Source organism: Mastigoproctus giganteus, chromosome 3, assembly GCF_048544385.1.
Source record: "Mastigoproctus giganteus isolate SK-2022 chromosome 3, ASM4854438v1, whole genome shotgun sequence".
Lineage (NCBI taxonomy): Eukaryota > Metazoa > Arthropoda > Arachnida > Uropygi > Thelyphonidae > Mastigoproctus > Mastigoproctus giganteus.
The window spans coordinates 174,024,055-174,037,440 of record NC_143577.1 but is presented as its reverse complement, the minus strand read 5'-3'; the positions used below and the strand labels follow the sequence as shown (position 1 = coordinate 174,037,440).

Genomic DNA, 13,386 nt, shown 5'->3' with positions numbered 1-13,386 from the left:
GACATCATCGTCTGTTTTTAATTTCTTAAAGGACTACAGCTTATTCTCGGACGTTTCGCAGTATTTCCTGTATCTTCTTCAATGGCTGAATTATTACATACCGGCTTCACATCCTAATAAGGACAGCAATTCATTCACCGAAGAAGTACCACAAAACATGCGAGAATAATCTGTAATCCTTCAAGAAATTAAAGACATTACACTCTACACAGGTCGAAGAGCTAAAATTTTCGCTGTTTCCCACGCCATTACAAGAATTTCTGATTTTTTTAAAATAAATCGAAGTCCCTACTCTCGGTTTTGCCTTTGCGTATATCACTTGGGCATACCACCAGTATGATCATCGCTGCGGGTCATCTTTGTTGCCATTTGGATTACTTCCACCGCATTAGCACCAAAAATGTTTTTTTATGGACGATGGGGCTGTTATATTCCGATTAGATACGCTGTGCTCACATTGCCCAATTATAAAAATTATTTACTGAAAACCGCATTAGCGTTGAACTGCGCTATATGAGAATGCATTTTTTTAATTGCTAACTATTCCAATTATACGATAAATTCGGATTGAATGAAATTATACAAAGGGATTGAAATTCGTTCTGCCCTTGCTTTGATTCATTCACCGATTGCCTGATATTCATTTTTATGCACCGTCTTATTTTCTCTCCCTCCGCGCACGATTATTTGTGGACCTCATATGTTAAGAAAACTTGGGCATGCAAGCTGCCTTACCTTTATAACCAGACACGAAAGAAATAGAAAGGAAAATTGCGTGTTCAATTTATCCAACGTTTATCAAAAGAAACGAAACAAACAGAGGAGACTGGCCGTTCGATGGCTCATTTATTATTCAGATCTTCCTTTGGTATTACTTAAGTACTTCATGCAAAGTAAGGCTTCAATTGCAAACCTTACTTCCAACAACATCCCGCAATACTCGCTGCTTCGACGATTTGTTATTCCCACGGGGTAATCCAACGTAATTATTTCTTTGCGGATCTCTTCTTTACCAAAAAATTGGAAATGTGATTATCACACACGAGATAGAACATTTTAGCACGTTACCATGAATACAAAGTTTGTGTAGCTAAAATATAATTTTACAGTAATGTAATTAACAATTACACACTAGGGGGCTTCGCTCGCCAACCCCCGCGCATACTTTTCTACGTAAAATGTAGAGGTAAGAAGGAGTAAGTCAAATCTTTTCTACGCAAAGGAGACACCTGTCGAAGCACACTAATGTTCTTCCTCCCTCTTTTTACTCTCATCCTTCAACTATTTCCTTTATTCATGCTTTTTTTTTCTTGTTCTCCATCAGGAAGCTCAGGCGACCTCTGATGGAGAGCAGCCAGAGTACTGTGGACTGCCTAGGTCACCTACCAGTGGTGGTGGCGGCCAACGTGGAGTCCTACTAGGGGCCCTGAGGCCACCTTTCTGGCTTTTACAGAGGTTCTGTATTCATCACAAGAGTACTGATGGTGCAGATTTGGGAAACCACAGGTGGCACCTTACCAAAACGCTATGCCACTATGATCGATATCTAATCAAGAAATGACCTATATAATTATTTACCTGTGCATTTGTAGTGACGTAATTACCCCGACCATTTGTACCATTTGACCCGCAATCCCTCTTCTCTCATTGGCTATCAAGCCCCCTAACCACCACCAGGCAGTCTAAAGGTGGAATAAATATCACTATGTAATTATTTACCTTCGTTTACATAGGTCACTTAGGAAAAGGCCTTTTTCTTCGGGTTCCATAATACACGAGGAATATTGTTGCATCCGAAAGAGCAGAATTAAAATATTTACAAACTACACAAATATTTAAAATATTTATAAAATATTAAGCTATTTACAAATATACAAACTATATTGGGTACCTTCATCAGCTGACGTTACAATGGAACATCAAATGATGCCGTGCGTGGTCATGTATTACAGAATGAAGCACTTGCACGCACGAGGTTAGTGAACGTTATGGAGGCAGTTGTCTTTCAATGGATGACAACAATATCATTATTTATCTGCGCATTTGTACTGACGTAATTGCCCCGCCCTCTTCTCCCATTGGCTAGAATAAATATCACTAGGAGGAAAACTATTTTAATGTATAAAGAGAATCATGACCGGATACCATCAAAATGGTTAGCGAACTTAACTGATAATTCCTTCTGTCTTTATGATAATAAAAGACCGTTCCAAGACCATAACACTTAGAAATGTGAAAATTTGCATGAATACTAAGAAGCCATTGGGTTTGGGAATTATTTTTTAAGCACAGTAATTGAGAGAAAGAATTACAATTTTTAATTTGTTCTTCCCTAAGATTATTTTGTTAAATGAAATGAAGTTATTTAAAGAAAAACTAATTTAAAACATTTTTAACGTATTTTTATTAAAAAAAATTATGTTTAACACTTTCCAAATCCTCAGTATTAATCATTAGCGATGTTATTAATAACGGAGGGCACCATTATGATTAACAAACAAAGATTTAGCAATAGTCACGATATTCGAGCGAAAGCTGAACACATTAACTAGCACGTTAACTAGTTTACTTTATTTCTAATCAGCAACTGTGATGATTATGGAGGCGAAAGATTTTTAACACATTTTTCATAAATGAATAACCTTCAGTATCTATACAATAAATATACGTCAGAATATTTAATCTATACAATAGATATACGTATTTCTTTATTTGAAAATGAATGATTAGGTAATAATTAGTGCTCGTATCAAAAAGTTCGTACCCTTACCTAGAAATAATAGCCATAGAAAGGTGAACCTTCACAGGAACTTTAATCCTTTTCTATGTACTTTCAATGAATAGTAACGAATTTCTCCCATCTATGAATCAGTGGTTTAATGCTTTGTCTAGAAGTCTGCACTTTTTGCCTGAAACCGCGATTCCACTTCATTAATGACTTCCTGGGATAAATCAAAGCGGCGTACACTCAATGGTTTCTTCATTTCTCGAAACAAGAAGTCTGACAGTGCTAAACAAGAAGTCTGACGGTCAGGAGAATAGGGTGGGTGCTGAAGTAGCACAAATACAACAGTTGGCGAGAACATTGCATTCGACATTGCTTCTGCAAAGGCATCAGCAATCTTGGAACCCATCGTGCGGAGACCTTAGACATGTGCAGATGGTCGTGTAAAATGCTGTGGGCAGACCCATAGCTAATTCCCATTGCATTTGTTTGAAATGAATTGTTACACGTCTGTCCCTCAGCAACAGATGCTCAACTTTTGCAACCGTCTCACTGTCTGTGGATGGCCTTCCTTCTCTTGGTTCGTCAAAGACACTTGTACGACCGTACTGGAACTCCCGTTTCCACGTTTTTATAGTGTCACAGGATGGACAATTCTGCCCATGCACAACTTTCATTTCTTCATCAATTTCCTGAGCTTTCTTGCCCTGCAAATGGAGGAACTTGATCACTGGTTGATACTCCACTTTGTCAACCATAGTGTTCTTTCTCAAATTCCGGGTTGTACCCCTGGTGTACGATCACCTACGGGAATGAAATTTCACATATTATTGAATATGTAGACAACTTACATTAAAAATTGCATCTTCCTACTGATGCTTTATCTAGGTCAGGGTACGAACTTTTTGATACCCCCTCGTATATAAACTCCTTTTATGACCTCAGATTGTTTCTATTTCAACCATTACATGAAACAACAGTGACTAATCTAATTTCAGAAAAAAAAATGCTGAAATCCGGCAACCTTGTGGACTATGTTACTACCAGGTTTCCATACCCTGTGCATTGTACAGACTGGGAAAGGAAAAACAATTGTGTCCCATTATGGGAAAATCGCTTCCAACTTATGAATTATTGTAGCGGCACATAAAACTTATCTTCTCTTAGCTATAACTACAAGCTGCTGACATTTTCTCTCTGGTTAGCGCATGCTCACACGACTTTGGAAGCCATGTACAGGTATACGTGTGGTCCACGGTAGCACAGTTGTAGAGTGGAAGGAGCTGGGTTTGAATCCAGCAAAAGATATTTAGGAAATTTTCCTGCCTTCTTTCACTGGGTGCTGAGTTAGTCGATCTCGAGCCGTGGAGTTGAGGTTCTCTCTGGGTACTCCAGGTTCCCCTCGCAGACCTAAAATCGACCTTAGAACATACACGAGGTCGCAGACAGCTACACTTCGCGTTTCTTGAGATTTCAATGCCCGTTTGTGGAATATTGAACTTTCAAGGGACTCTCCTGCGGGAGAGGCAGTTCCTTACTCCTCCTACGCTATTATAAGCACGCATTTTTGCTTGTCCCTTCATTCTTTTTCTCTCGAAACTTATCACTCTTGAAACTATAAAATTTCGTCGAATTGAAAGCTGAAATTAATTGTTCAGAATATACTCATGGCTTATTAAGCTTTACAATTAATACGTGTACTAAATACAGTATTGTGATCAATAGATGGTATCAGTTGTTACAGCTATCAATCTAGTCATATTAGAAATTCGGATAAGGCTGCCTGAAAGGTAGAGATACCTAAAAATTGCGCAGACAACGTGGATTTAAAAAAAAAAGTTTTAATTTATGCAAAAGTAAGTGCATGGCGAAACTGAAAATAAAACTTCATCTGCCTTGTATAATATTAATCATTTGGGATTATTTTATCTTGGAGACCAAGCTTTGAAATCTCCAAAATAAAAGGTCAGTGAGAGACATCGATGGAACCGAGCATTTCTGGATCAATGTTGAAGAAAATATACTAAAGTTCTTCAAAATAAGAACTTTAGTACCTTTATTAAACACCCACTTACAAAGTGTTGCATGGTATGACGTCTCTCTAATATCATTAGAATAAAGGGACAATTTTTAATAGACTACTTTAAAAACCTAATCAACATGTCTAACTGACCATTGAGATAAGATTGGACATTTGAAGACTCCCCCCCATGTTTTTCTGCCGAAGAATTTGAACGAGGAATTATCATTCTGGGGATTCAAGGGGGCGATCACAATATCTAAGAGACAGGCTTTCGAGTTAAAACGATTTTCTGAAGGAAGAGAATTTTCACGATCCTTCCTCCGAGAGAAACTGAAAATGTTTCTGTTGGAGGACCGAATCATGAATCGTCATGGACATTCTCTTGCATAAGAAAATCGTTTGGGTTACTTGAAAATTTGTCTCTTATTGCAAACTGGTCCTAAACTTTTTTTAAGTACTCCTTAAACTTCTTGAATTTCAGATTCACGCATTGTTCCAAAGAATTCAGACGTTTTTTGTTTTGAAACCAAAATTACTTGATGGAAAACACTCGAATGTCTAAACGACTGCTGATTACTGTAACGATTGATAAACACGATACAAAAAGCATTGTCCGCTTTGTCGTTGGTTGCAACTACGATGCCACACCTTGGCTATTACTGTTGGGAATAAAAAGAAACAAAAGATGGTTACATTACAATTCATTTCTAACCATACTTCCCCGAACCTCACATCGAATAATAACATAAGTATAGTAGGCTGTGCAACTTAAATCTAAATTGTCTTTCCCTCATTTTTTTGTAAATCCCTTGGCTTTAATGGCCGGTTTATGTAACGCACCTTTTAGCAATAAACCTGATCATTATATGCAGCTTGCTGCTAATATCGCCTGCGGACATATGTTTCCTCACTCATTAGCGATATTCACGCAAGAATTCGATTAGTCTGCCGCTGGTTACTGGAGCAAAAAGAGACTCCCACCTCCTCTATCTTTCTGTCTTAAAAATTATTTCTTTACAACAGAATTAATATCAGTTTGCAGTAAAATTGTCAAACAATACGCATATTAAACCACAAGTTCATGGGCAACTGTAAAACTGATTCAAGATTTGTTTTCATTCAAATAAGTGGTTAATTTAATACTTTACAGGAGACTGAAGAGGAGTTACGGTAGAAGAACAAAAATACACTACTCGACAAAATTAACAGAACAAAATATTTTTCATGAATATTTTATTTAAACTGTGTTGCCGAAGGCGACTATTTGATATAATACGCATTATGCAAAATCCGAGTATCCAATAGAAATCGATCTACCACCTAACAGAGCCGAACATTATGCAAATTATTCATGCCTATAAAAAAAACAGGGGTTGTGGCCACATTACTTCATTCTCGTTTTTTTTTTTTTTTTTTTTGTCTTGCTCAGTGGGATAGCCACATCTCCAGTACTCAAGATGGTAAGTCAATGTCGTTTTAGATGATTCTTTGAGATGGCAGGCACTCGTAGGCGGCACGTTTGCTTAACAGCAAGACGGAACCCTACGATATCCTTCTCTTGAGGTTGCTGCGGCCACACGCGAAAACATTTCCAACCGGACTGCATTAAGAAGACTTAATTCAAGTGGAATCTACTGAAGCCAGTAGTTTCTAACCCATTATCGCGATTGTCCAAAGCGAGTTTGGATTCTTTTGAATGATTCCAAACTCGCTTTGGATATTCTGTGCATGACTGTTCAGGTTGGCCATTGTACATGCATAGCTGTGGCCTACCTCCCCGTGGTGTAGACGGACGCTGTGCAGACTTTCCACGTGAGCGCTGTCTGGTAACAAAACGGCCAGAAACAACTAAACAACTCGCAAACATAATATTACACACATTTCTGGCCTTTTACAATGCTCTGTAATCATCACAGTGTACAAAGGCGGAGTTGAACTTGCGTTCAGGTGCCATCCTACATAAGATACTATACATGTCTACATCCCACTAACGCCAAAACACCGCAAAGCTCGTCGAAACTGGTGCCATGAACATGTGACTTGGAGCCCTGACAAATGGAGTACAGTTCTGTTCTGTTCTCTGATGAGCCCCTTACCGTGAAGGCGGTATTCTCGTATGGGGCGTAATAATGATCAACAGCCGCATCCCCCTTAATGTTTTTGATAGAGGTACCGAGAACAAATCCTCGAACTCAATGTGTGACTTTTTGGAAGTGCGGTTGGCCCAGATTTTCTTTTCATGTACGGCAACGCCACTGCACAGAGTTCAAGTAGTGGAGGAATATCTTGAAACTGAAGTTATTGACCGACCTGACGCGACCTGTACGATCATCAGTATTAAATCCGATCGAACATGTAGGACGCCCTTGGGCATCGCATTGCACGCCGACAGTCAACTGCTTGGTCACTTGGTGAGCTAAGGCCTGAACTGGTTGAAGAATAGGATTTGGTGCTACAGAATGTTATTGACAGCCTTATATCCAGCATGGTTCACCGCTGTCAGGCCTGTTTATCCATTAGAGGGGATCTACGCCGCACTGATGTCATGTGACAATATTTTCGAATATCTTGTGTAACGTGACCTTTTTGGTGATTCTTATACAACCCCTACAACTGTCTCTTACACCTGTCCGAAGTTTCTCAGTCTCCTCATTTCATCATTGTTCTTTGGTAACCCCCCATAACAAATTTTGTCCAGCCCCATCGCAAGCTGCACGAGTTACATCACGTTTTCTACGTGTTCTGTTAATTTTGTCGAGCCATGTATAAAATATGCACAAGTAAATAAAAATGCAAAAAAAGCGATGAAATTTTACCCCTTTTATATTAAAAAGAGAGAGTTATTTTTTTTTAAATGTGATTCCATTGAGATTTCTGAAATGATTATTTGCGTCCGCTGAATGGTTAACGCCCAGAAACGTTAGTACATGCGTTTGAGGTTCTAGTACACACGACCAGATTAGTCTGAACAAATTTCGCGGATGGATCCCAACCCTTTAGAGTTTGAAAAAGGTGCCTCCTTAACTTCAACATTCAAACCTCCTTAACTTCAACATTCAAACCTCCTTAACTTCAACATTAAAGAAAATACATTCGGCACTACAGTACACTGAATGGCCACTTTCATGAAATGAGACGCTTCTTCAGTAGTAAAAACATCGCATGTTTTCGTACCATGCAATATCAACAAGGTGGACATAGGACATAAGTCGGGTTACTTAAGTATGCAATTAAGTACAAGAATAGACAAGAAAGAAAAAAGATTTAAGTGAATTTTGAACATGCATGGAAATCATCAGTTCAAATCGCAAGACATCACGTATGTGTAGCGAGTGTATGTATCTAATAACCAAAACACATCCACCCAATGACAATCGTGTGGTCATTTTTTGGACTTTCTTCCCGAACGCAAATATGCGTCTTCGGATTTTCATCCATTTGGAGAAAAAAAAAACGACCTACTTTTAATTCCAGTTTGAAAAACGACATATTTTTGTCAAACAACCTTCAACAGGAGACTGATTAATTTAGTCAAAGTGAGAAGAAAGCCCAAAAATGTTTCTGCTCTTTCCAATACAGATTGACTCACTCCCGTGGTGGTCTATCCCGGGTCGAAACTGCGGTCAGAAAAGCCGACAGCGAAAGTGTTAATGCGAAAGGCCACGTGCAGAAAGACCACATTCAGTGAAATAACAACCCAGTATAACAGGGCCTTGTCAGGGAAGAAGGGTATCGCAGTCTCCACGCGGAGATTTATTAGGCATATGTACCTAATAAAGTGGACATTCAGTGTGGGTGTATATATATATATGTATATATATATATACACCTACAGACACAGCAAACTCCATTCTGCGCTAAAGTAGGCACAATAATGTATATGACCATCAGGGTCTTAGCCGCCTACTCCAACGTGGCGTACGCTTGTCCCAGGTTACGTATATAAATAAATAAAATAAATTTTCTGTTTATACTCCGGGACGACCAAACGATCAGAGGAGTTCACAAGATAGACAGAATACAAGAAACAGCACCGTATTCAGCAGTCACAGGCTTGAACCCCGGTCACTCAAGGCACGTGTACTTATGCACCCGCGCGCCTGACCACTAGGCTACGGCGGCCTTATGACAAATTACAGACAAAACGTGAAGATCATAGATGTAAAATGATATAGAGTATTATTGTATTACAGTTCAGAAATCTGTAAGATTATTCTCCTTATTATAGCATAACTGGACTTGAATTATAAAATAAGAAAAAGCTTAGATTTCTTTTTAATTATGTATTAATGCTATTTGCAAAGTTTCGGAATCTTTTTTTCCCCTAATGATCTTCTTCTTCGCCATTACTGTCCCACTGCTGGGAAAAAGGTCTCGCTCAAAATCTTCCATCTTTTTCTATCCACGCCGTAGTTGACCAGTTTCCTCCTGAAAACTTCAATTCGTCGCACCATCTCTTTTGTCGATCACGGTTACTATGTCCTACCAGTGGTATCCATTCCGTTGCGGTTTTAACTCCATATATTTATTATAAATAGATGGAGTAAATGGTAACCCAACGATTTATCCTTATTATTAGTGTCAGATAGCAAAAATTGTGGTTTATCAACACCAAATTTAAAAAGACGAGTTGTATAGCACTAACCTGCCAGAATCACCTATTGAGATTCTACGATTCCCATCCACAGAGGTATCAGAATTGGCCTCGCAGTTGCCTTGTATATCTTGAAATAGTGATCACATTTTCGTCAGTATCAACAACGCAAAATTTTATTCATAAAACCCGCAATTTGGAAATATTTAATCATTTGAATGCACTTTTTGGACCAACTTGACAAGGAACAGAACCCATACCAGTTTAAGCCTGTATGGCGATGGACTGACAAGGCGTCAGTCCAGCGCCATATAGCCTTGTAAAAGCAGATACTCGATACTCTTTGCATGTCACACGTTGGTGGGAGATACAATTTTAAAATTTCTTTTGGTGACCAAGACCGAAAATCTGAAATTAAAAAGCTAAAATTTTAAACTGAATTAAGTGGTCCCTAACACGCAAATTAAACTCGAAAACTGCTGGCATCCAAATCAGAAGGTGAAATGAGAACCGAAGTGACATTAACCAAACATCATGAAAAAAAAATATTTCCATGATATGTAGTCAATGTCACTTCCATCTCGTTTCAGTGTCAAGTGTCTAATTTGCATTCTGGACGGATTAATGCTGTTTGTAAAAAATTAAATATAAATCATTACTCGTATTTAGTCTAATTTCATTAGCGTGTTCCATACTTCATCTCCAGGGAGTGCTCTGTCTGAAAAACTAGGATTCCGAATTTTTGTTGATAATAATTAGACTACTCAAAAATGGCTGAAATATGTTCCTCTACGCTAAAAGTCGTTGAAAACTGAGATGCTCACTGGATTCGCAAAGCTACTTACATTACGCAATGATAAACATAATAATTAGCAGGGATCATTAATGAGAGCGGGCGATGAAGACACTACAAGTTTATTCCTCTTCTAAACATTAGTTTTAATTATAAACACATGTTTGTGGCTAAATGAGCAGAAGCCATGTCTGTAGAATAGTTAGGGATTTTTTAAATGAATTAGTAGGAAAATGAAGCTCTTATTTGGCTTTGCGGTTAGTGCATTTCCAGGCACCCACGCTGGCCGCGTGACTTTATCACACAAATTCCACAGTCAAGTTCATTACTTGAATGGTGCACCTTACAAATGATAGTTAAGGATGATTTCCCAATTCTTTGGACATAAAATCAACGTGAGGCAGTGATTTCCTCATTGCGACAAATATCACGAAAGCTATATTTTTCACAATGGGGAAAAAGCCACAGTATTAATTTGCTCTTTGGATATTCATATTGACACTCATACCCATAATGTACGGATTATGCATTATTTCACATCCTCTTTCTATGGTATTTCCTACAAAAAATTATCAAATGTATTTAACCTGTAGGACATCAATATTCTTCTGAGAGGTAAAATATTGGAAAAGAGCTTTCATGATCATTTCGCAAGTTATAATCCGAGTGGAATATTCTCAATAATAATTTCAAAAAGTTGATAGCTGATGTCTGAAGGAAAGTCCGTTGTGTGGACTTCAATACCACCAAAACGTGTTAATCGAATTCCGAGTAGATTGTTTTTAATTTATTTCTGTCTAATGGGTAGATGTTTAATATATTGAACTTTGTTTATAGTTAATGAAAGCATTGTCCCATACGCTGCCTCAAGCTGATCTACATAATTTAAGCAGATAGGCTGCAAATTGGTAGTTCAAGTTTAACAGTAATAAATGAAGGTACCGAATTTGGGCAGCAGAAATCACAGAATGACATTCATTTGGATAGTACCAAACTTAAAATAGTGGCGCATGAATATGTAGGAGTAATTGTACAGTCTGACATGAAATTCCCTCTGCAATGAGAGTAAGCCGCCAGAACAGCTCATGGGGTTCTGTTAGTAATACATAGAAACTTTTCCAGCAGGGATGAAGAGGTACATTATTATGTAGAACGTATTCAACTTTTTAATGGGGAAAAATTACCCCTTCTCTTAGGCCATTGCTTTAATTTGGAAGAGGATATATAGCCCAATTTTTACTAAAGCTCATCGTATTTGATCGTTATTTAATATTTAGTTATCGCGAAATTGGAGTAGCAATGTTTTCTGCAAAAAAAAGAATGCGCATAATTGCAGTTGTCATCTGAGTGTAGACCATAATATTTAATAACAGTAACAGAACGTCAATGTAAATTAAGAAGACTGAAATTGGTTTACCTTCGTGCCTGTCTATGGAAGAATGTGTATATACAAACTGCATCTCAATAAACAGGAAAGCTCCACAAGCCAGAAACACGCAACCTGCAAGATATAATTCAAACCTCCTTAATTCTGAATAGCCATTAATGTTGATTATTTCCGATAATAAATTATCATCTAAATAATATTGCTCATTATTAGTAATGCGAAAATATAAAATATGAAACCCTATTCACTGATTGTCCACTGAAATATTCAGTGGTGGCTAATTAAAGTTTACGGTTTCCACGCAACTGCACAAACTACTATGACGAAGCATTTACATCTGGTAGGAATACAATGAAGACGAGAATTATGAAAGAAAATTAATTCGAGAAGTCGTCATCGGGAACAAACGTGATTGATTGCGCACAAAATGGGAGTCGTTCGCGGGTATAACGAGTATGTACTGCTGGTTTTCGTAATCAGTTGTAAGTGATGGGACGAAGCATTTTTGGTGAACCAGAATAACAACCAGAAACCAGCGCAGCTGTCGTTGGACTTCGCAACTGTTTTATTATTGGACGAAATTCTTAACACATTAAGAATTTCGTTCAATAATAAAAGTTGAAGTCCAATGAATGCAAACGATGTCAGAAAAATAATGAAAATTCGAAAAAAAAAAAAAAAAAACATTGGTTGGTGATATGAACAGAAACCTAGAACGAGGCAGAGAGGGATGCATTAACGAATGCACAAGGAATTAGCAGTGCACGTTGTACCGTGCATCGTCCTCATCTACTCAAAGACATGGCAGAGAAAGTTATGCTGTAAGTTCTGTGCCACTGTTCGCTTAAGATTGTTCATGCTCTTGTGATTTTTCAATTCAAATGATAGTTGTACCACAGTTCTTTGCATGATTGAGAGTTCACTTCAGATGACAACGTAATGTTATATGTAGATCAAGTCCCTTTCTTCCACTCATATACCAACAGTTGCAAAATTGGGCAAAGGACCTTATGCAATTCAGAAAATCCCACTGAACACACACTGCCTAGCGTGAACTTGCGGCAGCATATTCAACGGGTGCCATTCGCTACCACTGGCTTTGGCTATTATCCAACTGTAGGAACCTTAATTTAACTACGACGTGGGGAATCGTCCGATTTTTCGTTCCAGTCGTCTGATTTAAATCCCCTTCGGCTCTTGGTTTGTGAGCTGGCAAAAGAGCAACTTATAACTTGGTAATATGAACACCATGACGGACATAAAGCATCACATACACACACGATACTGCCAACAACCAGTCTGATATTTTATGTTGTTGTTGTGGGGGTTTTCTGGCGCATAAGCTGCTTTGGCTATAATGCGCCTATTCCTTTATTGTAATAATATATGAGAATTTCTTGTTATGTCAGAAGAGGCAAAAATCAGAAATGACTAAAAACTCCAATTTTCTTCAGATAGTTAAAAAATTCAGGGATATTTGCATTGTCACCAATGACATTCTCTAGAGTTATTGGTTTCCGAAGGTTAACCAAAGATAGCAGGGTTGTATTTCTGTCTTGCTTATAGTGTGGGCATTCAATGAGAATGTGTTTCATAGTCAAATTTAGAAAACAATGTGGACACTGTGGTGGATCATCTCATGTGAGTAAATGAAGGCGAGTCAAATGTGTATAGCCTATTCTTGATCTTGAAAGGAGTACCTCTTCTCGTCTTGATGAACGGACACTGGAACGCCAAATTCTAGGATCCTGTTTAAATTGAAAAAGTTTGTTATCTGTTTGAGAGTGCCAGACTGCTGTCCATTCTGTTAGGCATGCATCACGAATGATTTGTGGGTAGTCTGATGCTGGAACAGGGATATTGG

The 13,386-nt window shown here is 38.1% G+C and overlaps 1 long non-coding RNA gene across 1 annotated transcript in view; it reads right to left on the bottom strand.

The window, feature by feature from the left end:
* LOC150088420 (uncharacterized) overlaps positions 1-11,632 on the bottom strand; it is a 77,313-nt gene extending 65,681 nt beyond the window's left edge. The window contains exon 1 of the long non-coding RNA XR_016546792.1: positions 11,553-11,632. This is a non-coding gene — a long non-coding RNA (uncharacterized LOC150088420). The remainder of the gene's footprint in view (positions 1-11,552) is intronic.
* Between the last annotated feature and the right edge of the window lie 1,754 nt (positions 11,633-13,386).